This window comes from Leucoraja erinacea, chromosome 2 (genome assembly GCF_028641065.1).
Source record: "Leucoraja erinacea ecotype New England chromosome 2, Leri_hhj_1, whole genome shotgun sequence".
Taxonomy (NCBI): Eukaryota; Metazoa; Chordata; class Chondrichthyes; order Rajiformes; family Rajidae; genus Leucoraja; species Leucoraja erinaceus.
The window spans coordinates 12,922,117-12,949,346 of record NC_073378.1 but is presented as its reverse complement, the minus strand read 5'-3'; the positions used below and the strand labels follow the sequence as shown (position 1 = coordinate 12,949,346).

General features: G+C 41.8%; 1 protein-coding gene and 1 long non-coding RNA gene across 3 annotated transcripts in view; one reads left to right on the top strand and one right to left on the bottom strand.

Moving 5' to 3' along the window:
* The window catches only part of gmds (GDP-mannose 4,6-dehydratase), a 645,529-nt gene that overhangs the window by 363,238 nt on the left and 255,061 nt on the right, over positions 1–27,230 (top strand). The gene's annotated exons all lie outside the window — the stretch shown is intronic.
* The window catches only part of LOC129706998 (uncharacterized), a 34,231-nt gene continuing 16,805 nt past the window's right edge, over positions 9,805–27,230 (bottom strand). Inside the window, exons 4-5 of one of the 2 annotated variants that reach the window (XR_008725127.1) lie at positions 21,765–21,871; positions 9,805–11,785 (exon numbers count right to left, since the gene is read on the bottom strand). This is a non-coding gene — a long non-coding RNA (uncharacterized LOC129706998). Of the gene's footprint in view, positions 11,786–21,764; positions 21,872–24,627; positions 27,128–27,230 lie in introns of those variants that run through there. The other variant, XR_008725128.1, reaches the window with a different exon arrangement.

The following is a 27,230-nucleotide window of genomic DNA, read 5'->3' as shown; positions in this document are numbered from 1 at the left end:
TTTGTCAGTAACAACCATGCTGGATGAGTTTCAAAGCTCCCTAAGGGCACTTGAACATTCAGTATGGTGTTTGCTAACCTGGTCGTGTGAAGTTGAATTTTGTTATTGGCTGGGGAGCAATGTCCCTGGTTACCTACTGATTTTCAAACCAATGTTCCATTCGCAATAATGTCACCTTTGTGATTGTTTTGAATGTTTAATTTTGAAAATAATTTTCAAAGGCTTTGTTGACGGCGAGCCCTCATAGCCTAGTTCCTTAAATTGTCACAATTTATATATACTAACCAATTATTGGTTATTTCATGTATGCAACTGATGAGAAGTGGGAAGTTCTAGCTGGGGATTTGCTGTAATGGAGCATCTTACAACAAGCTCTGTAAGATGAATTATTGGTGGCGTAGCCAACTTTACTAATACTTAACCAGGATTCCTGCTTGTAAATTTCTACGGGCTTTTCTTTTGCATTAGTTATAACACACATACTTATCTTACCATTATTTTTCCAGTGAATTCTGTGTATGACCAACAACAGTTTTTTGGGAAGACATGAATGCTCGAACAAATTAGACCATCCAAGCCTACAAGCCTTTTTTGGCATCCAGATAGATCACAGTTGATCGACAACTTATTTCAAATTGATTTAGCTAATGGAGATTTAAACTCAAGTACTGACCCAGCACCTGCTGGTGCTTGCGTAAAAGAGTTTTGAGTTTCTAGTGTCCTTTGAGTGTCATACTGTTTACTGTCTTCATTCCTGAAAAGTCTGTCCCTGATGTGTATGTAACGTGCCCTTGTTGATTCACAACCATTGGAAATAAACTCCTTTTTTTCCACCTTTTTTAATATATAGAAAATCACTTTTTAATCTTAGACATTCCTGGGAATGCAGTTCATTTGGCCATGAAATGGTTACTAAGAATTAACCTGAATGCTTCAGTATTTCTATTTTCTGGTTATAATTATAATGGCTCGGTACTTTTAAAACAAAATTATCTATTGAGCTGGGCAGTGTGAAAGAGCACAATTAGTATAAGTTAAGGTTTATTTTTACTGAAGAATACCTCATAGCCAATCAAAGTAGCTTTTGCTTCTTCACACAGGGGGCTCTGTTATTCCCCCGAGCAATATCCCCCGGTAATGTAATTACCACACCATGTTTGAACATTCGTCCTATCTAAAAAGCCTTAATAGAAAGAAAACATTAAAATTCATTTCAATTTTTATGTGCCTTTTAAAGGTTCGTTTAAAATTAGATTTGGTTTTTAAGGGTAGCTACATCCTTGGAATTGCTACCGTTGTTAAAAAAAATACATGTTTACATTTGTATTACCAGTTTTATTTTCTTCCCTTCAAGATTTTACCCTTCCTCTTCAAAAGTCAGCGATTCTTGCTGAGATGCATGAGTACACTGACATGAGCAGCTCTCTGGATGCCCATTTAATTCATAATTATTTAATTCATTGTACAGCAGCAGGAGGATTCTGAATGTCAGAATTATTTAAGTTGCCTTAGGCAATAAGATCGGAAAACCTAATACAAACCAAACATGTAAATGGAGACGTGTAGAGAAGAACTGCAGGTGCTGGTTTAAATCGAAGGTAGACTCAAAATGCTGGAGTAACTCAGCAAGTCAGGCAGCATCTCTAGAGACAAGGTGACGTTTTGGGTCGATACCCTTCTTCAGACATGTAAATGGAGACATTCTGATTTTTGCATTTAATGCAATGCCAGTGTTCTGTACTGTATTTCTGAACGTCCTGAGGTATATTTGTATTCCTAAGGTATATTAGTATTTATGAACCGGCTTGTCCTCCCCGGCCTGTCTTCACCCAGAGAGTTGTGAATTTATGGAATTCCCTGCCACAGAGGGCAGTGGAGGCCAAGTCACTAGATGGATTTAAAAGAGAGTTAGATAGACCTCTATGGACTAGTGGAGTCAAGGGATATGGGTAGAAGGCAGGCACAGGTTATTGATAGGGGACGATCAGCCATGATCACAATGAATGACGATGCTGGCTCGAAGGGCCGAATGGCCTCCTCCTGCACCTATTTTCTATGTTTCTATGTCTTGGGGAATAGGTTGACATTTTAGCCACTTTTCAATTTAAACCATAAAAGTCATTTTCATCACAGACTTCATAATGGTGTTTCTTTTAACTATGATTAAAGAGACAGAGGATCATTTCTAATTATTCAGATATCATCAATATAACACAAACCTAATTTTTTTAAGTTATCCTGGATCACTGCAATCTTTAATGAAGGCAAAACAAATTGGGATGAATTGTAAGGGGTGGGAACATAATCCACCATCAAGGGGTAGGTCCTTCCACTTACAGCTTTTAAGGTGAGTACATTCTACATTGTTGTAAGTTTTGTATTTTTAACAGGAGTTCATTGGGTTTACTCAGATCCTGAGAAGGAAGCAAGGTTTGGACAAAATATTTAAGTACCTCCACAGACAAGGCTTGGAGCAGGATGGTCCAGAGTGTAGGAAGGAACTGCAGAAGCTGGTTTACCCAAGATAGACACAAAATGCTCAGTGGGATGCTGGGGTAACTCAGCGGGACAGGCAGGATCTCTGGAGAGAAGGAATGAGTGACGTATCTGGTCGAGATCCTTCGTCAGGCTGAGGCACAGAGATATGGAAGGGAAATGTGTGAAAACAAGAGATAGAAACATAGAAAATAGGTGCAGGAGTAGGCCATTCGGCCCTTCGAGCCTGCACTGCCATTCAATATGATCATGGCTGATCATCTAACTAAGTATCCTGTACCTGCCTTCTCTCCATACCCCCTGATCCCTTTAGCCACAAGGGCCACATCTAACTCCCTCTTAAATATAGCCAATGAACTGGCCTCAAATACCTTCTGGCCTCAACAACAATAAAGTAGCATCTTATCGTATTTCATAGGATTAGACATTGTGAATGAACAGAATATTTTGCGTAGGTTGGGAGGAGAGAGAGGGGGTGGGGGTGGTGGGGGGGGGGAGGGAAGGAGGGGGGGGGGGGGGAGGGGGGGAGAGGGGAGAGATAGAACTAGAAGACAGGTTTAATTTAAGAGGGGAATTATTTAAAGGGAACCTGAGAGGCATCTTTTTCACTAAGAGTGTGGTGGGTCTATGGAATGAGATGCAGGAGCAGATAGCTGAGGCAGGTACTATAACAACATTTAAAAGGTACACGGATAGAAAACATTTAAACGGATATGGGCCAAAAGCAGGCAAATGGGACTAGCTCAGATGGGTCATCTTGATCTGTATGGACGACATGGGCTGAAGGGCCTGTTTCCATGCAATATGACTCAAGTACTCTATATGACAGTTCTAACCTGGCATACCTTTGATAGTTGATTCACCATTTTGGTAGCAGCTTCTATCTTCCTGCTCCGTCCGGCAGAAGGTACAAAAGCTTGAAAGTGCGCATCACCAGACTCAGAAAGAGCTTCTTCCCTTCAGTTATCAGGCTCCTGAGTGGTCTCTAGGCTAGGGTACTGTCCAATTCACTTCCACCCCATTGTGGAGAGTGAACTTTGTCTACGTAACTGATGTCTATGTAGCTGCAATGCTGAGAACTATATTGTAAACTCTGTATCTTACACTGCTTTACCTATTGTACTAATAAAAACATAGAAGATGGGTTCAGGAGTAGGCCATTCGGCCCTTCGAGCCTGCACCGCCATTCAATATGATCATGGCTGATCATCCAACTCAGTATCCTGTACCTGCCTTCTCTCCATACCCCCTGATCCCTTTAGCTACAAGGGCCACATCTAACTCCCTCTTAAATATAGCCAACGAACTGGCCTCAACTACCCTCTGTGGCAGAGAATTCCAGAGATTCACCACTCTCTGTGTGAAAAATGTTTTTCTCATCTGGGTCCTAAAGGATTTCCCCCTTTATCCTTAAACTGTGGCCCCTTGTTCTGGACTTCCCCAACATCGGGAACAATCTTCCTGCATCTAGCCTGTCCAACCCCTTAAGAATTTTGTAACTTTCTATAAGATCCCCCCTCAATCTCCTAAATTCTAGCGAGTACAAGCTGAGCCTATCCAGTCTTTCTTCATATGAAAGTCCTGACATCCCAGGAATCAATCTGGTATTTTTTTACTTGTATTAATGCGTAATGTATCGGATTTCAATGGATAGCATTCAAAACATACTTTGGTACATGTGATAATAATAAACCTAAACCTTAATCCTGCTACCATTTTACAACTGTGGTTTGTTCTAGGAGGCATTCATTTGGTGCGTGCTAAATGTGTATTTCAGGCATGTAGTATCTTGGTTACTCATTACTTGTAAAATATCTGGGATATCCCGAATTTGTGAAAGGCGGCACAAAAGTACATATTTATCATTTTATGATTTTAACGCTGACTTTATGAACTGGCCAAAATATTTTAATGCTTTTGGAAATTGTCTCCATTGATGTGGTGATTTGGTATGAATAGTCAAGTGTTAAATCTTGCATATTTAATAATGTGCTCACACACAAATTCTGCCCTCATCTCTTGATTTAGGAAGGTGGCAAAATCAGTGTTGAGACTTATTTTCAACACCACCGTCTAATTACTGGCGTTTGCCGTTTGATTTTGCATCTCAAATTTATAACCTTCTACAATCGCCTACATTGTTGGATTATATTGATTTTGCATTCCCACTCTCAACCCATCTTTTGTCGTGTGTGCACCACCCAAAGATTCACCAAAGAGACAAACTAATCTATTAGTGATGGGTCTGTCCCACTTAGGAGACTGCAGGAGACTATGCAGTCGCCACATGTTCGCCGGTGGTTGCTGGGGAGTCACCTTCGTGGTCGAGAGGAGTTCCCACATCCTGGAAGCTAGTTGCGGCCTCATTATGGGCGCCGCAAATTTTTCAACATGTCGGAAAATTAGCGGCGACCAGAATGAAGCCGCCATGAAGAGTAGCGAGATTTCTCGTGCTGTAGGTGGGTCATCAGGAGGTCCTAGTGGGTTGCCAGGAGGTCGAAGGTTCTCGTAGGTTGTAGCCAGTGCTGACCCGTGAATTTCATTGGCTCATTGGGAAAAAAAAACGTAAGCAGTAGTTTTCAGAACCAAGGATAACCGACCGGTAATGTTAAATGTCCGCCGAGCTTCATAGCCATGTATCTCTGACTTCTTAAAAACTTGTCTCCACTCATCTGGTCTCCCCCCCCCCCCCCCCCCCCCACCCCCCCCCCTGTCCCCACTTGCATCACGGGCTGGTGAAGGAGAAGCGATGTGTGTGTGTGTGTGTGTGTGTGTGTGTGTGTGTGTGTGTGTGTGTGTGTGTGTGTGTGTGTGTGCGCGTGCGTGTGTGTGTGCGTGTGTGTGTGCGTGTGCGTGTGCGTGTGTGCGCGTGCGCGTGTTCCACTGACAGTCGCCGGCAGTCGCCTGAAAAATCACCTAAGTGGGACAGGCCCATAAGGTTGCATCCTTACAACCTTACATGGCTTAATTTGGACCAGGAACACATTCTTTTTGAAAGGTCTTACTGCACACTGTGCTTTTTCAGCATCTTAATTACAGCGCCAACTTTCCTGTTCATCGCATCGCGGTATCACCTTGAATTTCACTCAGACAGCTCTCACACCGCTTTGTTTGTGAAAGCTGCATTGTCTTTATAGGAACATTCTTTATCTGTTATCTGCAAAAGCTCCCTTTATCTGCAATAGCTTCCTCTTTCTAAGATAGAGACTGATTAATAGAGTTTATTTAAGTAATGTATGTGAATTTCAACATATGGAACTCAATCTTCACATCAACTCCATCAAAGGACGGCACGGTGGCACAGCGGTAGAGTTGCTGCCTTATAGCGCCAGAGACCCAGGTTCGATCCTGACTATGAGTAGTGCCGGTACGGAGTTTTTACATTATTCCCATAACCGTGTGGGATTTCCCCGGGTGCTCCCGGGATGGCGGGACTGTCATATGCTGAGAGAATGGAGCAGCTGGGCTTGTACACTCTGTTTAGAGTTTAGAAGGATGAGAGGGAATCTCATTGAAACACATAAGAAACATATAAGATTATTAAGGGCTTGGACACGTTAGAGGCAGGAAACATGTTCCCGATGTTGGGGGAGTCCAGAACCAGGGGCCACAGTTTTAAGAATAAGGGGTAAGCTATTTAGAATGGAGACGAGGAAACACTTTTTCTCACAGAGAGTGGTGAGTGTGTGGAATTCTCTGCCTCAGAGGCCGGTGGAGGCAGGTTCTCTGGATGCTTTCAAGAGAGAGCTAGATAGGGCTCTTAAAAGTAGCTGAGTCAGTGGATATGGGGAGAAGGGAAGAACAGAGTAGTGATTGGGGATGATCAGCCATGGTCATATTGAATGGCGGTGCTGGATCGAGGGGCCAAATGGCCAACTCCTGCACCTATTGTCTATTGCCTACTGTGATTGAATTCAGAATGTTATCACTATCCAAGATGTAAGATAAGTGCAGCATAAAACCACATGTCAATGAACCTGCAATGAAGTGGACTGTACATGATACACCAGAGGATAAAAACACATTAATTCCCATTCCTTGACATGCTCCTCACCAACTTTGAATGGGAACTAGGTTGATTATTATTTTTTAATTGGTAGGAAAAGTTTAGAGGGCTATGAACCAAATGCAGGCAAATGGTTTGGCAACTTGGCCGATGAGCTTATTGCATGTTATGTAGCAATGGAGACATTGGCAAGGGGCGGAAAAAAATGGAAGGAAAGATAATTTAAAAAAATCTAGACACAGTGCTGAAGTAACTCAGCAGGTCAGGCAGCGTATCTGGAGAACATGGATAGGCAATGTTTCGGGTCAGGACATTTCTTCAGACTGAACCTACATAGTTACAATGACCAGGCCAGTAGCTATAATCAGCAGCACAGTATTTTTGCCTGCATATTTTCTTCTTTTAGTCACTTAATTGTGTTTTGTTGTGTTACTACCCAGTGAGTAACCTGAGGGAAAGTTAATTAGCATGAGCAAGTTCTATCAATCTTTGGTAAAATTGGGAATACAGTAGCTGGTGTTGTTTGTGAAAGCTGCATTGTCTTTATAGGAACATTCTTTATCTGTTATCTGCAAAAGCTCCCTTTATCTGCAATAGCTTCCTCTTTCTAAGATAGAGACTGATTAATGAGGAGCTAATAACACTTAGCATTTGGCAGTCTTGACTGCGTATAGTATGGTTAACTCATTGTTTATCATTGTTTACTTTGTGTAATCTGTTGGATTGTACAATGCTTGGTATATTATTAAAATCATCAGTTTGGGTGTTCTACTATTTGGCGGTTATGCTGTATAATTTTGTGGTTGAGTGGTCATTTGGAATGGAAAAGAGTGAAACAATGCATTGCCAGCTCAGTTAAAGCACTCTCAGCAAACAGGTTTGAACAATAACAGTATTTCTGCGCTTTGGCTAATGACACTTAAGTGGGCTTGGTCCTGGTAATGTAATATATACAAAGCAGTTGCAGATCTGGATCCAATAATGTATCATTTACCACGTCTGGAATAGATCGTCTGGGTGAATTAACTGAACTCTTGCCCTGCTGTGCGCTTTTGCTCTGTGCTCATTTGTTTGTTAGCCTTCTACCCTGTAACTTGACCTCTCTCCCCTCTTGCACGAATGCATCTCGACCTTGGAACCTTGAGATTCTGCTATCTCACATGTTTCTCCGTTTCCATATGATGTGGTTCGGAAATAGCTTGAAATTTTTGAATGCTTGCCCCGGGCAAAATTGACAGGTGCATTGGGGAGGCAAGGGAAAAAGTTCACGGCTTGCGGAGTACAGACTCAGCCAGGTGAGCTAAGTTAGCGAGTTGAAATTCAAAAGGGTCATCAAATACATGTTCATTTGGCTGGAGGTGGAAGGAACAGGCGTTGACAGTTTAGTATTGTTAACTGCATAGGTCATAAGATCCTGTCTTCAGCTTGTTTCTTTTCTTTCTCCATTACTCAAGACCATTGAAGCACAAATGGTGGAAACTTGCAATAAATCAAACAAGAGCTTCAAGTGTCACCTGAATGCTGGGCATAATTGTATGAGCAGTTAGTAAACAGATTATGGGGTGAACAAAATTGTGTATCTGCACAGGCTTGTGCCAATGGCACCTATAATAAATCTAAGCCTGCACACTCTTCCAAATTCATGGAAAATACCATGGAAGAGTTGCTTTCAAAATAAATCATTGAACTGCTCATTCAACCTACTTATTTCATTCTTTGCATTTAATAAGTGCAGCCAGTGAACAGTGAACTTTGAATTTGTGGCCATTAAATAAGAATAGTACTTATGTGTAGTTGAGTTCCATAGCATCACAAATTCAAGGGAGATTTCTCTCAATTTGATATGGATATCCTAATATGGATATCTGGAGCTAGGTCCCAGAAAACACCCTCTGCAACAGGATTTTGGTCATTGAAACACATAGACTGCTATCAGGAAATCATCCTCTCGGATAATTCTGAACACTGGCACAGCTCCATTCTCAACCCCTTACTATACTTATACACTCGAACTATGCGGCTAAATTCTGCTTTTAATTCAGTTTACAAGTTTGCAGATGACACTACTGGAATGGGCTCGATCTCAAGCGTTATCAAGGCTGAATATAGGTAGGCAATGGAGAGCTTCGTAGCCTGGTGTCGGACCAACAACCTCTCCCTCAATGTCAGCAAAATGAACGAGCTGGCCAACGATTTCAGTAAGCGGGTAGAGGACGTCCCATTCTGTATCAATGATGCTGAAATGGGGAAGGCTGAGAGATTCAGATTCCTAGTTGTAAATATCACCAACAATTTGGCCTAGTCTATACACTTTGACACCACAGCCAAGAAAGCTCATCAAAGCCTCTACTTTCTCAGAAGGCAAAGGAAATCTGATATTTCTCCAATGACTCTTCCTAATTTCCACTAAACCGCCTTTGAAAGCTCCTTATCCAGATCACACCACAGTTAGACGAGGGGAGTCTAAAACTAGTGGGTACAGGTTTAAGGTGGAAAGGCAAATGTTTTAAAGGGTCCTGAAGGATAACTTTTTCACATAGATGTTGGTGAGTATATGGCACCAGTCAGTACCAGAGGGAGCGTAAAGGGCCTGTTCCACTTTCCCGAGTTATTCACGAATTCCCCTGAATTATCCATGAATTCTCCCGAGTTTTCAAACTTGCAGAATGTTCGTAACGAGTCCGCAGGAGTCCGTGGATATATCGTAGTGGCTCGTTATGCCTGCCGTAGGTACTTGGGGCTATTTTTTTACTCGTGGACATTTTTCATCAGGCTGGAAAGAACGTCCCAACTTACCTGATGCCCCGAGTACCTACGATTGGCGTAATGAGCTGCTACGATATACCCACGGACTCCTACGGACTCGTTACGAACATTCTGCGAGTTTGAAAACTCGGGAGAATTCGTGAATAACTCGGGAAAGTGGAACAGGCCCTTTACGCTTGGTCGGGGCAATCCACAAACAAAAATGTTTTACATTTCCAACAAAAAGATTACTGCAGGAATGAAAATCAACTACTGTATGGGTCATTTTTTATCAGATCCGAGACTTTGGTTGGAATGAAATTAATTACTTGACATTAACATTTTTAATGTAACTAAAAGGGTACATATACTGTGAATAGTATTCTCTCACTCCCTGCAATATGTTTTTGGAATCTGACTACATTAATCTCTACTCATCATTGTCACATGTTTATAGTAACAAAACTATTTTTGTGTTATCCAGGCAGATCATGGCAAATGTGAATACATCAGGTTGTGCACGTGAGAAAATAAACAGAGAACAGAGCATAGTCGAGTGCAGGAGGAAGAGGGGTGATTGTATAGAGGTGTACAGAATCATGAGGGGAACAAATTGGGTAGACACACAGCGTCTCTTGCACAGAGTAGGGGAATCGAGAACCAGAGGTCATTGGTTTAAATTGAGGGGGAAAGATTTCGTAGGAACTTGAGGGATGACCTTTTCACACAAAGGGTGTTTGTTGGGTGCATGTAACGAGCTACCAGAGGAGGTAGTTCAGGCAGGATCTATTGTAATGTTTAAGAAACATTTAGACAGGTACATAGGATAAGTTTAGAGGGATATGGGCCAAACACAGACAGTTGGGGCTAGTGTAGATGGGACATGTTGGTCGGTGTGGGCAAGTTGGGCCAAAGGGCCTGGTTCCACACTGTATGACTCTATACAGGGCCCTATTGAGACCACACCTGGAGTATTGTGTGCAGTTTTGGTCCACTAATTTGAGGAAGGACATTCTTGCTATTGAGGGAGTGCAGCATAGGTTAATTCCCTGGATGGCGGGACTGTCATATGCTGAGAGAATGGAGCGGCTGGGCTTGTATACTCTGGAGTTTAGGATGAGAGGGGATCTTATTGAAAAATATAAGATTATTAGGGGTTTGGACATGCTAGAGGCAGGAAACATAATTCCTGACGTTGGGGGAGTCCAGAACCAGGGGCCACAGTTTAAGAATAAGCGGTAAGCCATTTAGAAAGGAGACAAGGAAACACTGACTCACACAGAGAGTTGTGAGTCTGTGGAATTCTCTGCCTCAAAGGGCGGTGGAGGCCAGTTCTCTTCTCTGGATACTTTCAAAAGAGAGCTAGATAGGGCTCTTAAAGAGAGCGGAGTCAGGGGATATGTAGAGAAGGCAGGAACGGGGTGCAGATTGTGGATGATCAGCCATGATCACATTGAATGGCTCGAAGGGCCGAATGGCCTACTCATGCACCTATTGTCAATTGTCTTTGACCCTAGTGGGCTTTTGGAACAGTTCAGTCTAGCCTCTCGAAGCACCTCATGATGGTGGATGTCAGAGGCACCAGGCTATAGTTATTAAGGCAAGATACCTTCTTTTTCTTTGGCACTGGGATGACAGTAGTCATCTTAAGGCAGATATGAAACTCCAAAATATTGTAGGCAGAAGTTAAAAATGTACGGGGATACTCCTGCCAACTGATCTGTGCAGGCCTGACAATGTGGCTGGAGACTTCATGAGTAATTGCAGCTAGCAATCTAGCAAATTTGTAAAACTGATAGAAGGGCTAAAGGCAAGATGGTGCTTGTATGAAACAAACTATAAAGTGGTAAAAAAATTACCAGACGGCTCTTAAAGACTTGTGTCTTACGACATTTTTGCTTTATTTTAGTTTAAAGGTGAGTCATGAGTTTGCTTTTGTTTTTAAGAATCAATTTACCATTACTATTGTACAATTCTTGATTATGTCATTTGTATTCAACTGAATTTCATTGTTGAAGGATAGTTTGAGAAACAGCTTAGCCATCAAGCAGCCTATGAAGCAGGACTTTTAAGACAATCCGAGAAAAAGGGAGAACCCTTTGAACTCACAAAAGGGCTTGCAGGGTGATTATATTCTTTGTACGAATAATGCATACAAATTTTCAAAGATTTGAAACAATCGTAGGTTACAGTTTTATCCAGAGTGTGATTTTATGATCTGGCAATCGATGAAAACAAGCCAGCAAGCAGTGAGTGTATCTTCCAAACTGTTCACAACACTGACAATAGTAAGTCAGTCTGAAGAAGGGTTTCGGCCTGAAACGTTGCCTATTTCCTTCGCTCCATAGATGCTGCTGCACCCGCTGAGTTTCTCCAGCTTTTCTGTGTAACCTTCGATTCTCCAGCATCTGCAGTTCCCTCTTAAACACTGACAATAGTAACGTTCAGCATCTAGACGACTGGGTGTTTTGACATGAACTGTAAACCTTAGATTTACGATGTGGAAGTGTCGCTGCTTGTAAGTTGCTTCTGAAGTAGCTGACCTCAATTAATGATAAAAACATCATAAATAACTGGTTACTACAGGAATAACCAAATTGCTGATTGTCACAATTCCTCAACTAAAATTATTTTAAATGATGCAATTGTAATTAATCAACCACAGTCAGTAATCAATATACCACAATAACACCATGGTTCTATTTCATTGGTTTTTACAGTAATTTTATTTTCCCACTGAAATATTATTTAAAATATGTTCTTCCTTACATTGCGATGGCCCTTTCAACTGCTTACATTAACCCATACTCATCATAACAAGAAACCATGTGCATTAATCTGCATAATATTTAATAAAGTGATTTGATCCATTCTTCAATGCTTTCATTGACACAAGCCTCACCAAAAGGTTTCTCAATGAAAAATCTGCTGGTAGGATTCAGTTTATTCTTTCTAGGTCAGCCAGAGTACACAGACCCTACAAGTTGCTTCCTGTTGAATGTGAGTTTGTTGAGCTGAAAGTTGTTAATGACGGGAATATAACTCAGTCGGGGGTTTGGGGATGGGGTAGGAGTTGGTGTGTGGTTTGGCTGGATGTTTCCATTTAATTCCTGGTGGGACAGCGATACTGAGTGAACAATTTCCAAAAAATGATGAAATGGAATTGAGTCATACTTGAGCAGAATACAACCAAACTCCAATCTTACGTCAAACATTTATGCCATGCTTGTCCAATTAAAATAAATTGACAATTACAAAATGGCGCTCTGTCTTACAGCGTCAGACCCGGGTTCGGTCCTGGCTACTAGTGCTGTTTGTGTGGAGTTTGCACGTTTTCCCTGTGACCAAGTGAGTTTTTTCCGGGTGCTCTGGTTTCCTCCCACATTCCAAAGACGAGCAGGTTTGTAGGTCAATTGGCTTCTGTAAATTTTCCTTAGTGTGTAGGATAGAACTAGTGTACGGGTGATTGTTGGTCGACGCAGACTCGTGGCCGAAGGACCTGTTTCAACGCTGTATCTCCAAACTAATCTTAGGTAATCTAAACTTAACATAGAGTGATAGATAAGCAGCCAAGGTAAATAGGCTTTAAAATAAGTAGACAAATAACTCACTTCTTTCATAATTGCAACTGATCATAAAAGTGTGAATGATTTATCTGGGTCCATTAGGATCCAGCAAGCCTTATATGTGCACAGAATTGCAGAAACTCCTCTATTCCTGTGTCATAAAACTCTGTGAAACAAATATAAGAGTAGTATAAACTCACTGTATCGAGTTCTGTTTTTGCAACTTTTCAATTTAGAATCTATATTTTCTGTGTAAAGTCATGTGGTACATCTGGAACTAATGAAGTTTACACAATCGTGAGAATGAGCTTCTCCATTTCCAGTGCATATGAAGGAGACAACCGTATTTATCGTGAGTTCCTGTTGAGAAAATAGTGTACTCCCCTACAATACAACTATCAATTAACGTTTATCATTTCCATCCATACAACGGGATATCTTACAGCAGTGAAATTGTTTTTTCTCTAATCAGTTAAATAAAATAGGCCGAACCTAACCCTAAGCCTAACGCACCCCTTGCACTTTTCATTTTATCTGCATTTTTTCTGTAGCTTTAACATTTATGTTTGGCACTCTGTTCTGTTTCTCTTTTTACACTACTTTTGTACTTATGTATGATTTCATCATGATCATGTATGGTATGATGTGCCTGGATAGTACGCAAAATGGTATGTGATTATTAATAAACCAATACTATTACCAATAATGACTTGAGTCAAGTTCATATGTCATAGGAGCAGAATTAGACCATTCAGCCCATCGAGTCTGTGCCGCCATTTAATTATGGTTGATCTATATTTCCCTCAACGCCTTTCTTCTGCCTTTTCCCTGTGACCTTTGCCACCCTTACTAATCAAGAATCTTTCAAACTGCACCTTAAAAATACCCAATGACTTGGCCTCCACAGCTGTCGTTGGCAATGAATTCCACAGATTCATCACCCTCTGGTTAAAAGTGTTTTATTGTCATATGTACCAAAATGGAACAATGAAATTCTTACTTGTAGCAGCACAGCAGATTTGTAAACACAGTACTCGGTGGGTCCTTGATGATGCTGACTTAACTCAAAGACCAGGGACAGTATGACACATCTGGGAATTGCATTCGTATTTGCATCTGAATACTTCTAGTATTACAGTGAGGGAAAGGGTTGGCAGGACTTGGGTGATTCAGGTTTCAAGGAAACAGTTTTCACTATATAAGTATAATTTGTTGATTTACGATTATGCAAGAAAGGAAAATTGCAACACGAGGCTGCAGGAAAATGCTGTGACATGAACTGTGGTCAAAACTCCTCAGACAGATCTCTAAATATAACTTCATGCTGAACTGAAATACAACAAATCCCTGTAGGGATTGCAGAACAAACAGAGAGATGGCGCCTTGTCCAATGGGCAAATCAATAGCTGGCATGGACTCAGACCACATATGACACAAGCAGAAAGATAAAGACCTCATAGGATTTGAGAAAATTTAATGTTATCCTTCGACGTTCTGCATTGTCATTGTTGAGGGATTGTGCAAGTTGGATTGTTTCGGGCTTTGTGACGCTTAAAGTGCACGTTAGGTTATAACTCCATTGCTGCTGGAAAATTGGATTTCAAAGAAAAAAACTCAGTATTTATCAAATATTGTGTGTTTATTTTTCGATACATGTGGATGATCTCACACTTTTCCTCACTTTATTTCCTCTGCCATTTTCTCCTTAGTTTACTTTCTATCTTTTCTTCACATCTATAGATCTGCTTGTGTGCTTTTTGCTAAAATACATTAAAGTCACATTTGACTTTCTTTTCTTTTCACATTTCTACGTCTTTCTTTGTGCAATTCTTAATTTTCCATGCCCTCACTTACTGCTCTTTTGGGGAATATTATAAACATTTCCTTTGCTCTTATATTATCTTTGTGTTTTTAGCCACAAATGAATAACTTCCCTGCTTAGCTTCTACTTATTATTTAAACATTAGCCACTGCATGTTTAGAGTCATACCTTTGAATGTAGTTTCCTATTATACCAAGAACTCTTACATCTTACACCTTCATTGTTTGCCTTTCTTAGATTTGAGACCCTTTTTTAGATTGAACTAAAACACCTTTTATGAGGATGTTGCCATGGGGCTGAGCTATAGTGAGTGGTTGGGCAGGCTAGGACTTTATTCCTTGAAGCACAGGAGGATGAGAGGTGATCTTTTAGAGGTGTACTAGTTCATGAGGTGAGTAGATAGGGTAGGTGCACAGAGTCTTTTACCCAGAGGAGAGGAATCAATAACTAGAGGATATAGGTTTAAGGTGAGAGTGGAAAGATTTCTTAGGAATCTGAGAGGCAGCTTTTTCACACTGAGGGTGGTGGATATATGGATTGAGCTACCAGAGGAGGTTGTTGATGAAGAAACAAGAATAACATTTAAAAGGCATTTGGACAGGTATTTAGAGGGACATGGGCCATATGTGGCAGGTCGGACTAGTGTAGATGAGGCACCTTGGTCGCCACAGGCAAGCTGGGCCTAAGGGCCTGTTTCCGTGCTGTATAACTATGACTCTCAATAGAATTTTAGGGAATTTTTTCCTTTATGTTTCTGTATGCAAATATCCATTTTTGAAATGTTTGAAAGTGCTTTAGGTGATATAAACGTTCAAATTAAAATTTCAACTGAGAATGTCAAAGCCATTGCCAAGCTTTGCAAAGGCAGATTAGCTGAAACAAACAGAAATTGTTGGATATATTCAACAGTTGAGTATATATATAAACAAATAATAATAGTGCAAAGACTAAACATCAGTGTCTGAAGTCTATGTGGTTTGGAGCTTATTTGGAGGTTGTAGTGTTGTAGACAATTCAGGTTGTAGACAATTATCTGCAAGAAAACCGGTTTCAAATCAATGACTTTCCTCAGAGCTGGAAAAAGGATGAAAGTTACATAGAAAGGTGAGGGGGGTACATGGTTTATGATAGAATGTAGACTAGAAAAGATTGAAGGACGGAAGTGGTGGTGGTACTGGCTGAAAGAGGGCGATAGAGGCTCATGAAGGAAATTATGTATGTCTGGAGGAAGGGCACATAGGTGGAGAGAGAGAGAGAGAGAGAGAGAGGAAAAGAAAGAGTACCAGAGAGGAATATGAGGAACAAAACTGCATTGGCGGATTATTTGTTGAATTCATTGGATAATTAATTGAAATGTATAGTGTGCCAGGGTGGAAGACGGGGTGCTACTCCTCAGGCTCACCTTGAACTTCATTGGAACAAAGCAAAAGGGAAAACACAGGGGTTTCAGGGTGAGCGCGGGAGACAGAATTAAAATCACAGGCTTGTGAAAACTCACCTCTGTGGACCGAATGGAGATACTCTGCCAACTGGTCATACAGTGGGCATTTGGATTTTCCAATACAGGGACCATATCGTGAGTGTTTATGATGTGATTCTTACCACTATAGAGGTGGTAGAAACAGAAGCAATCAACATTTTCACAAGGCTGTTGGCTGAGGGAAAGACATTGGTAGGCCAACAGGGGAAGAACAGTGAGTACAAGATTATATAGCGCCACAAGGAACCAGCATGTACTCAATGATTCAAATGGCTCTTCTTGTGGTTTTCCATACAGGTCACTGACTACAAATGAAATGAGCAAATGGAACTTGATACATCCTAAGAAACAAACAGCTGAATTTTAGTTGAAGACAATTTTTCAGAAGGTTCAAGATAGAAAGAAAGCACAGGAATTGTCATCAAGTGGTCTCAGCAGTAATTCTGCACACACTAAGGAATAGGTTTCCTCCAAAGCAGTCCCCAAAATAATTATACATTTCCTGTTGTTCTCTTTGGGAAATGGAGACTCAGACTATACCACAATTCCATGGACAACTAGAAATGCCTGGAACAATTTTGGGCATGCAAAAAGGATCAACATTTTCCATTTCCAGAAGAGCTGAGCCATATTATGCTCTCGTCAGTATCCACAGGTGTATTTTTTCCACAGGATAGTGATCAGAAGCAGGAAGCTAAGCTGACTTTTCCCTCCCTAGCCTGGGGACATTGATGTCAAATGCAGAAACATTTTCCTGTTATCCAAGCAAAGATCACTTAATTCAATCCAGACCAAGAATCAAACCTGGACCTATTCTGGTATTTAAGGCATAGTAACACATCAATTGGCACTTTCACCCTGATATGCTGACTTCTCACAAGATCATTTTACTTTTCACATGTGGCACATACACTTACTGCTTGTAATTCAGTGAATCATGTCAAGAGTGACTAATTGTCATGTGTATCGACAACAGAACAATGAAACTCTTGTTTGCAGCAGAATACCAGGCCTGTAAGCAGAATGTTCATAGATAATATATAACAAACAAAAATAAAATGTAATAAACTAACAACCGCAATTCCACTGCAAAAACCCTGAAGTCCTTAGTGCAACCAAGACAGTGCATGTTTCATAGTTTATTTAGCGTTTTATAGTATTCAAGAGATGAATGGTTCTTGGGAAGAAGCTGTTCCTGAAACTTTTTCAGACCCCTATGCCTTCTTTCTGATGATATAGCGAAATGTGAGATGGCCAGGGTGGTGTGGGTCTTCAATGATGCCAACTTGCTGGTTGCATGTATTTCCACTGAATATCAACTCTGCAACTCATTTAAAAAGAGTCTTTCATATTTATAGAGTACTAGACGAAGTGGGACCAGTTGGGCCCCGTCCCCCAACACGGGCGTCGGCGCTCACCCCGGACACAGGCGTCTCCCAGAGCCAATCACCCCCATCACCCCCCACAAGGAAAATAATGGAATTTATGGAGGGGGCGGGGTGCGGGTTGGAGGGGTGGGGGCAGGGGGTGGGGGGCCGGGTGGCGTGGATGGAATGGGGGGCAGGGGGTGGGTGGCGGCGGCGGGAGTGGGGGGAGGGTCAGGGTGTGGGGGGAGGGGGGGAGGGTGGGTGGGAGAGGGATGGGGGGTGTGGGGTGGGTGTGTGTGGGAGGGTGTGTGTGTGTGTGGGCGGGGGGGGGGGGGTGTGAGCAATGTGGGCGGGGAGGTGTGAGCAATGTGATCAGCCATGATCACATTGGATGGCGGTTCTGGCTCGAAGGGCCGAATGGCCTACTCCTGCACCTATTGCCTATTGTCTAATGTCTATTGACTATTAATAGTATATAGATCTACTATGCAATTAGACACAAAATGCTGGAGTAACTCAGCGGGACAGACAGTATCTCTGGAGATAAGGAATGGGTGACGTTTCGGCTCGAGATCCTTCTTCAGACCCGAGACGTATGCCCCGCTGAGTTACTCCAGCTTTTTGTGTCTAACTGCATAGTAGATCTATATACTATTAAAAGTCTCATCTTGTAAGTATGTATACGTGTGTGTGTGTGCGTGCGTGTGTATGTGTTTTACTACCTTCGTCTAGTTCAGTTATACAGCGTGGAAACAGGCCCTTCAGCCAACCGAGGCCGCACCGACCAGCGACCCCCCCACATTATCACCACCACACTAGGGACAATTTTTACATTCACAATTTACACCAAGCCAATTAACCTACCAACCTGTACATCTTTGGAGTGTGGGAGGAATCCGAAGATGTCGGAGAAAACCCATGCAGATCATGGGGATAACGTACAAACTCCGTACAGACAAGCACCTGTAGTCAGGATCAAACACGGGTCCCTGGCGCTGTCTTTTAGTAGCTCTACCGCTTCGTCACCATGATGCCCCTTTGACAAATACAGCATGCAAGTTAGAGCCTGCTTCTAGCAAATACTGCTTTGTGTGAGGGAGAGCTATTTTCAATTACACAGGGACCACAACATATATTTGAGTCTGAAGAAGGGTTTCGGACCTATTTCCTTCGCTCCATAGATGCTGCTGCTGCACCCGCTGAGTTTCTCCAGCATTTTTGTGTACCTTCGATTTTCCAGCATCTGCAGTTCCTTCTTGAACATATATTTGAAATTAATTTGACCTTTGATGTTTGAACCCACGCTGCCTCTGTCATATGGCAGATCTATCCATTCAGGACAAAAGGAATGGAAGTCTTTCACATCATTTTGTATAGATGGTGCATTGTTATTTCATTTCATCTGATGATCATATTGAATGGCGGTGCATGCTCGAAGGGCCGAATGGCCTACTCCTGCACCTAATTTCTATGTTTCTATGATTTATTATTAACTATTTTATTTGCACTTCTACCATGATATTTGACTATTCGCTGAACAAACCATTCTGTCCAATGGAAATGATTTAAATATTGTGCATTTCAATCATTCACTCAAAAATAATACCCTCGATTCAGTGTTCGAAACTGCATGTAGCTGTGTGGTATAAAGCACTGTGTGGTATCAAGTACTTCGCATTGTGTGTCCCATCTGGGACCATGTACGTGCAGATGTGGCGCCGACGGACGAGAAGCCGAAGCAAAAGCCAACGAACCGAAAAACTGCGTCGCCTAAAGGCAAACTTACCGAATGTCCGCTCTGTCGAAACGCCACCTACCCGAAAGACGGCATCGCCTACAGGCCAAAGGACCGACTACCGCTCAACCGAAAAGTCCAATAACGGACTTGACGTTGCCGGGGGGGGCGGGACATGTCATATGTCATATCCTTTATTGGACTTTTCTGTTGAGCGGCAGTCAGCTTTTCGGTTCGTTGGCTTTTAAGCGTCCCGCCCTTTTGGGTAGTTTGCATTTAGGCGTCCCATCCTTTCGGTTAGTGGGCGTTTCGTCTTTGTACTCTTTCGGTTTATTGGCGTTTCGGCCTCGTTTTCATTCGGTTCTTTGGCTTTGACTTCTTTGCTTCCTACACCATGTTTTTAACTGAGTAGCCTGTCCACAATTAAGCCAATGAATGAGCAGAGTGAAGGCAAGAAGTCACCACCCATATGCGCTGGGCCTCACTCTAACAATGGAAGAGGCCCAGGACTGAATGGTCAGATTGGGAATGGGAGGGGGAGTTAAAGAGCTGAGCAACCGGGAGATCAGGTAGGTTAAGGTGGACTGAGCAGAGTTATTCAATAGACAATAGATAATAGGCGCAGGAGTGGGCCATTCGGCCGTTCGAGCCAGCCATTCAATGTGATCATGGCTGATCATCCCCAATCAGTACCCCCGTTCCTGCCTTCTCCCCATATTCCCTGACCACGCTATTTTTAAGAGCCCTATCTAGCTCTCTCTTGAAAGCATCCAGAGAACCTGCCTCCACCACCCTCTGAGGCAGAGAATTCCACAGACTCACCACTCTCTGCGAGAAAAAGTGTTTCCTCGTCTCCTTTCTAAATGGCTCACTCCTTATTCTTAAACTGTGGACCTCTGGTTCTGGACTCCCCCAACATCGGGAACATGTTTCCTGCCTCTAGTGCGTCCAAGCCCTTAACAATCTTATATGTTTCAATGAGATAGAAACATAGAAAATAGGTGCAGGAGTAGGCCATTCGGCCGTTCGAGCCTGCACCGCCATTCAATATGATCATGGTTGATCATCCAACTCAGTATCCTGTATCTGCCTTCTCTCCATACCCCCTGATCCCTTTAGCCACAAGGGCCACATCTAACTCTCTCTTGAATATAGCCAATGAATTGGCCTCAACTACCTTCTGTGGCAGAGAATTCCAGAGATCCACCACTCTGAAAAATGTTTTTCTCATCTCGGTCCTAAAAGATTTCCCCCTTATCCTTAAACTGTGACCCCTTGTTCTGGACTTCCCGAACATCGGGAACAATCTTTCTCGCATCCTTCTAAACTCCAGAGTGCACAAGCCCAGCTGCTCCATTCTCTCAGCATATCACAGTCCCGCCATCCCGGGAATTAACCTTGTAAATCTACGCTGCACTCCCTCCTTGCGGTACCCCACTAGTCACTGCCTGCCATTCTGAAAGGGACCTGTTAATCCCTAATCTTTGTTTCCTGTCTGCCAACCAATTCTCTATCCATGTCAGCACTCTACCCCCAATACCCCAATTTTGCCCACTAATCTCCTATGTGGGACCTTATCAAATGCTTTCTGAAATGCTTCATAACAAGAGGGTTTCAGTATAGGTTCTTATGCAGTTGTATAAGGCTCTAGTGAGATCACATCTGGAGTATTGTGTACAGTTTTGGTCTCCTAATTTGTGGAAGGACATACTTCTGATTGAGGCAGTGCAGCGTAGGTTCACGAGATTGATCCCTGGGATGGCGGGACTGTCATACAAGGAAAGATTGAAGTATTCACTAGAGTTTAGAAGGATGAGGGAGTATCTTATAGAAACATATAAAATTATAAAAGGACTGGACAAGCTAGATGCAAGAAAAATGTTCCCAATGTTGGGCGAGTCCAGAATCAGGGGCCACAGTCTCAGAATAAAGGGGAGGCCATTTAAGACTGAGATGAGAAAAAACTTTTTCACCCAGAGAGTTGTGAATTTGTGGAATTCCCTGCCACAGAGGGCACTGGAGGCCAAATCACTGGATGGATTTAAGAGAGAGTTAGATAGAGCTCTAGGGGCTAGTGGAGTCAAGGGATATGGGGAGAAGGCAGGCACAGGTTATTGATTGGGGATGATCAGCCATGATCGCAATGAATGGCGGTGCTGGCTCGAAGGGCCAAATGGCCTCCTGCATCTATTTTCTATGTTTCTAAAGTCCAGGTACACTACATCCACTGGCTCTCCCTTGTCCATTTTCCTAGTTACATCTTCAAAAAATTCCAGAAGTTTAGTCAAGCATGATTTCCCCTAATGATATCCCCATTGTCAGAGAGAGGCCCCAGCACAAATTGGAGGAACAGCACCACATATTTTGCTTATGTAGCTTACACCCCAGCGGTATGTACATTGACTTCTTTAACTTCAAATAGCCCTTGCTTTCCCTCTCTCTCCATCCACTCTCCCTTCCCAGTTCTCCCACCAGTCTTAAGCCCCTGTCCCACTTTCACGACCTAATTGGCGACCTCTGCCGGGTTTGCCCTTGACTCATACTCACAGCATGGTCGCCACGAGATCGTAGGAGGTCTTTGTAACTCTTCCTCGTGCTCATGAGTGGTCTCCGCGTGCTGGTGGCCTCAAGTAGGTCGCAACGCTTTTCCCAGCCTGATAAAAAATGTTGAGTAAAAAAAATGTTGGCATGGAAAAAATTGGTACTTTTTACTCGTTGGTAGATCGTAGTAGGTCGTGATGGTAGTCGTAGATAGTCGTAGATAGTCGTAGGTAGTTGTAGGTAGTTGTAGGTCGGTTACTGGCCCGAGAAAAAAAATGCAAACATGACATCATTTTATCATGTGATCATTTCCACTCGTAGCTAGTCGTAGTTGGTCTTAGGTGTGGAAGACTGAGATCGAGGGGGGTCGTAGGAGGGTGTAGCTATAGTCGTAGGAGGTCGTAGGAGGTCTTTTACTTTGGCGAGTCAACACGACCCTGACATTTTCTTTCAACTCATCTAGGGTCTTCAAAACTCATGGATTAGGTCGTCCAAGGGCGACAGGCCCATTACTGTCTCCGACTACATTCCATCTCTGTCCCGTCCACTCCCTTGACATCAGTCTGAAGAAGGGTCTCGACACGAAACGTCACCCATTCCATCTCTCCAGAGATGCTGCCTGTCCTGCTGAGTTACTCCAGTGTTTTGTGTCTAACTTTCCGAGAAGTTTACCAATGCAAACAGAAATTGCTTTTGGCATCTTTTGCCTAGGATGTGAAAAATCTGTCAAAAGTATAATTTCTGTTGCTTTCTATTTATCCGTGTTAATAAAATGCGAAAGGTGGAGATATAAAAGAAGAATGTTCAGACTTAGTTTTAATATCTACTGTGGTTAGATTGAGTGATAACGTTCATTGCTGCCACTGATCATTTTAATGTGTATTTTGGCATGATGCACTGGATGGAACGTTTAGATACCCTCACCACAGCCCCTTTCAGAGTCAGCAAATTAAGCACTAAGGAAACAAAGCACAAATGTAACATAAAAACAGGCTCGATTCACAATTAATATTAACAAAAAGCTCTATTCAGTGCACATTTATAGTCGGCATATTTTATCCTGCATTTCACATTAGGGATCACTTCAGGTTTGACTGAAAGTCCTCAGTAATTAATGAAACTTGTTTGGGCTCCAGAACACACTCAGCAAACTGCAGGGCACTTAATCTCAGCCTGCACTCAATTGTGGAACTTTCAGACAAGTAGCCCACGGGGGGGGGGGCTGTTGCATGTTCTGTACTTGTAGCCTACAGCTTAACACGTAAATTATATTCCCATTCTATATCTGTGGGGTAGTGCCCTGCAATATTTATTTCCTGCAGCAACAAAAGTTGGAGGACTTGAGAATTAAGGGACTGAAGTTTAGGGGTAACATGAGGGGGAACTTCTTTACTCAGAGAGTGGTAGCTGTGTGGAATGAGCTTCCAGTGAAGGTGGTGGAGGCAGGTTCGTTTTTATCATTTAAAAATAAATTGGATAGTTATATGGACGGGAAGGGAATGGAGGGTTATGGTCTGAGCGCAGGTATATGGGACTAGGGGAGATTATGTGTTCGGCACGGACTAGAAGGGTCGAGATGGCCTGTTTCTGTGCTGTAATTGTTATATGGTTATATGGACTCCAGAAGCCCATGCATTAATAGGAGGAGAGATCTTCAGCTGGCACCAATATTTCCCCCTATGTTTCACCAACATTAATTTACTCACCCCCCCCCCCCCCCCCCCATAACCCACCACACTGGTTTCTGCTCAGTCATATTGCCAAATGCAAACTCTTCCACAAGCCAGTGCAGTTTGACAGTGTGTTTTGTATTTTTAATTACATGTGTGTAGGTGTAGATTGCAGATCAATGCAGATTGATTAATATAGCTGAAGGTAGCAAAGGAGAGGCAATTGTAGTCACAACTGTAAATCCGCTGCCATTGAGCAACACTATTAATTAACTAAAAATAATCTACATAAAATATACTAAATGGTTTTCCAGTTAGATTCGGAGAAATTCTGTCAGTTCTGGAGCAAATTTTGTAAAGTCATTAAAAACCTTTCCAAATGTGCTTTTCGGTGTCATTGAACCTAAAAGAGCCAACTTTTTTATAAACTTGTTTGACAACCTGAAAATGAGTGCAATTAACAGATAATATTGAATAGTGATTCATTCACTCTGGTTGATTTGTTTACTTTCAGTGTCAAGTTTTCTATTACAATTTCAGAAACACATTTTAATTAGCACAACTTGTGCTTAAAAGTTTTCAGCCTTTGTAATTCAGATACTAAGGGAATTTTACCAAATACACCACAATTAAATTAATTTCGTGGTCATAATTATTTTGAAAAAATGACTGCTAATGTTACTAATCCAGCAGACCTTTAGATTTTCACTAAATATTTTGGCAGAGATAACTTACATATTCACTGTGGTTCAGTCGGAGAAAATGTTCCCTAAAGGAAGCACATGTTCATAAAATCTATCATTTAAAATATAACATTGAACCTGCATTGTTCCAATTTTAGATAAACTAAGTATGAATTTTCAGTCAGTTCAGGTGAAGGGAACAAAAAGCTTTTGCTTTCTGATTTCATTTGTATTGAGTTATCCTTTCAAATAACATTCATTAAAATTCGTTGGTCTTTTAATTTCACCTGACTACTTCGACTGCCAGAGCTGCATGAATGAATTTCAGAAGTTGTGTATATTCAACCAGCTAAGAACAATCTAAGATACATTGTGTGTTTATATCAGTATTTTCCAAAAGGAAAACAGCTTGAATTATATCATCAGTGAGGATTTGCGCACCTGGAGTATTGAAGCCAAATGTAGACTACATCATTGGAGACTGGGAAATCATCATTTGTGACATATCTGTGACCGCATGATATAATTCACAATAAACAATGGCTCCAGTTTGTTTATTGACTGCATCTTTTTATTGCAATTCTGAAACATAGAAACGTAGAACATAGAAACATAGAAAATAGGTGTAGGAGTAGGCCATTGGGCCCTTCGAGACTGCACCGCCATTCAATATGATCATGGCTGATCATCCAACTCAGTATCCTGTACCTGCCTTCTCTCCATACCCCCTGATCCCTTTAGCCACAAGGGCCACATCTAACTCCCTCTTAAATATAGCCAATGAACTGGCCTCAACTACCTTCTGTGGCAGAGAAGTCAATTCATTTCAAATTCAACCATACACAGCCGCCGTCCTCAAAAATCATGACATCACACAATGTCCTGTTTCTGTTTATAAATTTGTAAGTGATAGGAGCAGAATTAGGCCATTCGGCCCATCGAGTCTACTCTGCCATTCAATCATGGCTGATCTATCTCTTAACCCCATTCTCCTGCCTTCACCCCCTAACCCCTGACACTCGTACTAATCAACTATCTGATCAAACTTGCCACAAAATAAAAGGGAATTCTACTTAATCCTTAATCCTAGCATTCATAATTATTCTTTGTCAGATTGTAAATTTAAACACTCATGCTGAGGTGTTTTTACGATACCAAAACTTCAGTTATTCTGTAATTTAACAGAAATGCCCAGTCACCTTTTAGTGAGATGGCTAAGACAGACAAATATGCTCTGGGAACCAAAAATACCAGCAACAGTAATAGTCTGTCCTATCATGTATATTAATGTCAAGTAATAGGAATGCCTCCAAGGTTATTTTAAATCAGCATGAAATTAAATCTTGGCATAAAATTCTTTTCACTAAATAGCTGCATAAATAGTGTATTTTGTTAGGAAACTGGCGATCAGAGCCAGTTCGCACCTTACTGGACCTGTTTCTCAGAACATTATGCTTCCTCTGCATGAGGCCCTGCATTATTTCCACTGTGCTCTTAGGTTCAGGTCGCCTTGTCATAAGGCAGAACTGATCTGGAGATCCTGTTCAGGCCTGTGGGAAAATACAACAAGGCACCAGCTATTAATATTGTTCCTTTCCCACTCTTTCTCAAAGGAACTCTCAACAGGAAGATTTCAACGCAATCTCCTCATAATGGCCTCTTGCTTTAACCCTTTTATCGCTCAATTTGTTGTTCAATTTTGTGTTAGAGTTCCCAATGTACTCTAAACCCATTTATTTTCATTCTGTTACTGCCAGATTTGCTGCATCGTGACGTAATTGTACACCATTTAATGTGGATCAGAGTCAAGGGAATAATTTCTGAATTAAACACCTATCATTATGACAGCAACATGATGTGTAACTGAACAGGAATCTTTTGAGATCTGAGCAATTAGGTGTAGTGCTAAACAGCATTTTCTTACATGGAGAGTTACAGCTGAGATCAAGCAGAGAGCATATGAGATCAATTAACTCATCACAGTAGGGAGACAACCTAGGAATGCCTTGATTTGTTTGACTCAATTACATTTATTCAAAGGGTTTTATCAGTGAAACTGTTTTATGTAAAGAAGTGGAAAATAAATCAGTAGTGGTTTTCTTCTAGATTAAAAGCTTCATCATAAGTAATTGTCTCAACAAATGCTTTAAAATTACTGACCAAGATCAGAGTATACAAACAAAGCAAATGTTCTCTGTGTTGCTTCAGATGCCCAGACTATAACTGATTTCTTCATAGCATAGAGAAAGCATTTACAAAGCTAGTGGATCACGTTTCGCATTGTTTATGAGTAGTCTGGAGAGCCTTACGACAATTAGCTGCCAACTCTGTATGTCTCTTTGGGAATATTGGTCAAATGCACGGTGGAAATTGAAGTGATTGCAACTGCTTTACTTTCATAGGATTAGTTAACACTGCCATTTTTTCTTATGGGTCCAAACTCCGAGATGAAATTCAAGTTGAGTTGTGTTTAGTTTATTGTCACGTGCACCGAGGTACAGTGAAAAGCTTCTGTTGTGTGCTAAACTGTCAGCAGAAAGACAATACATTATTATAATCGAGCCATTTACAGTGTACAAATACATGATAAAGAAAATAATGTGAATAACGTTGAGTGCAAGGTAAAGTCCAGTAAAGTCCGAACAACACTAGTCCAAGAGTCTCCAATGAAGTAGACAGTAGCTCAGAATTGCTCTCGAGTTAGTTCAGTTACCAACTAGCTGGGAAGATACTGTCCCTGAATCTGGACGTGTGTGTTTTCACACTTCTATACCTCTTGCCTGATGAGAGAGGGGAGAAGAGGGAATGGCCAGGGTGCGACATGTCCTTGCTTATGCTGGTGGCCTTGCCGTGGCAGCATGAGGTGTAAATGGAATCAATGGAAGGGGGGTACGTTTGAGCGATGGTCTGCGGTGCGTCCACAATTCTCTGCTTGCAGCCAATGTTGCTTTCACTAAAAACTCTTTTGATCCTCGGCTGCATAACCGGCCTTGGTAGACCTGTTGGTTTTGGTGCTCTGTGGTGTTAGAAATCAAAAATTGCAAAAAGTCGTACTGAATGTCATATCGTGGAAGATGTCACTGCATTTGCAGTGAATATAATCTATTAAAGAAAAGAGA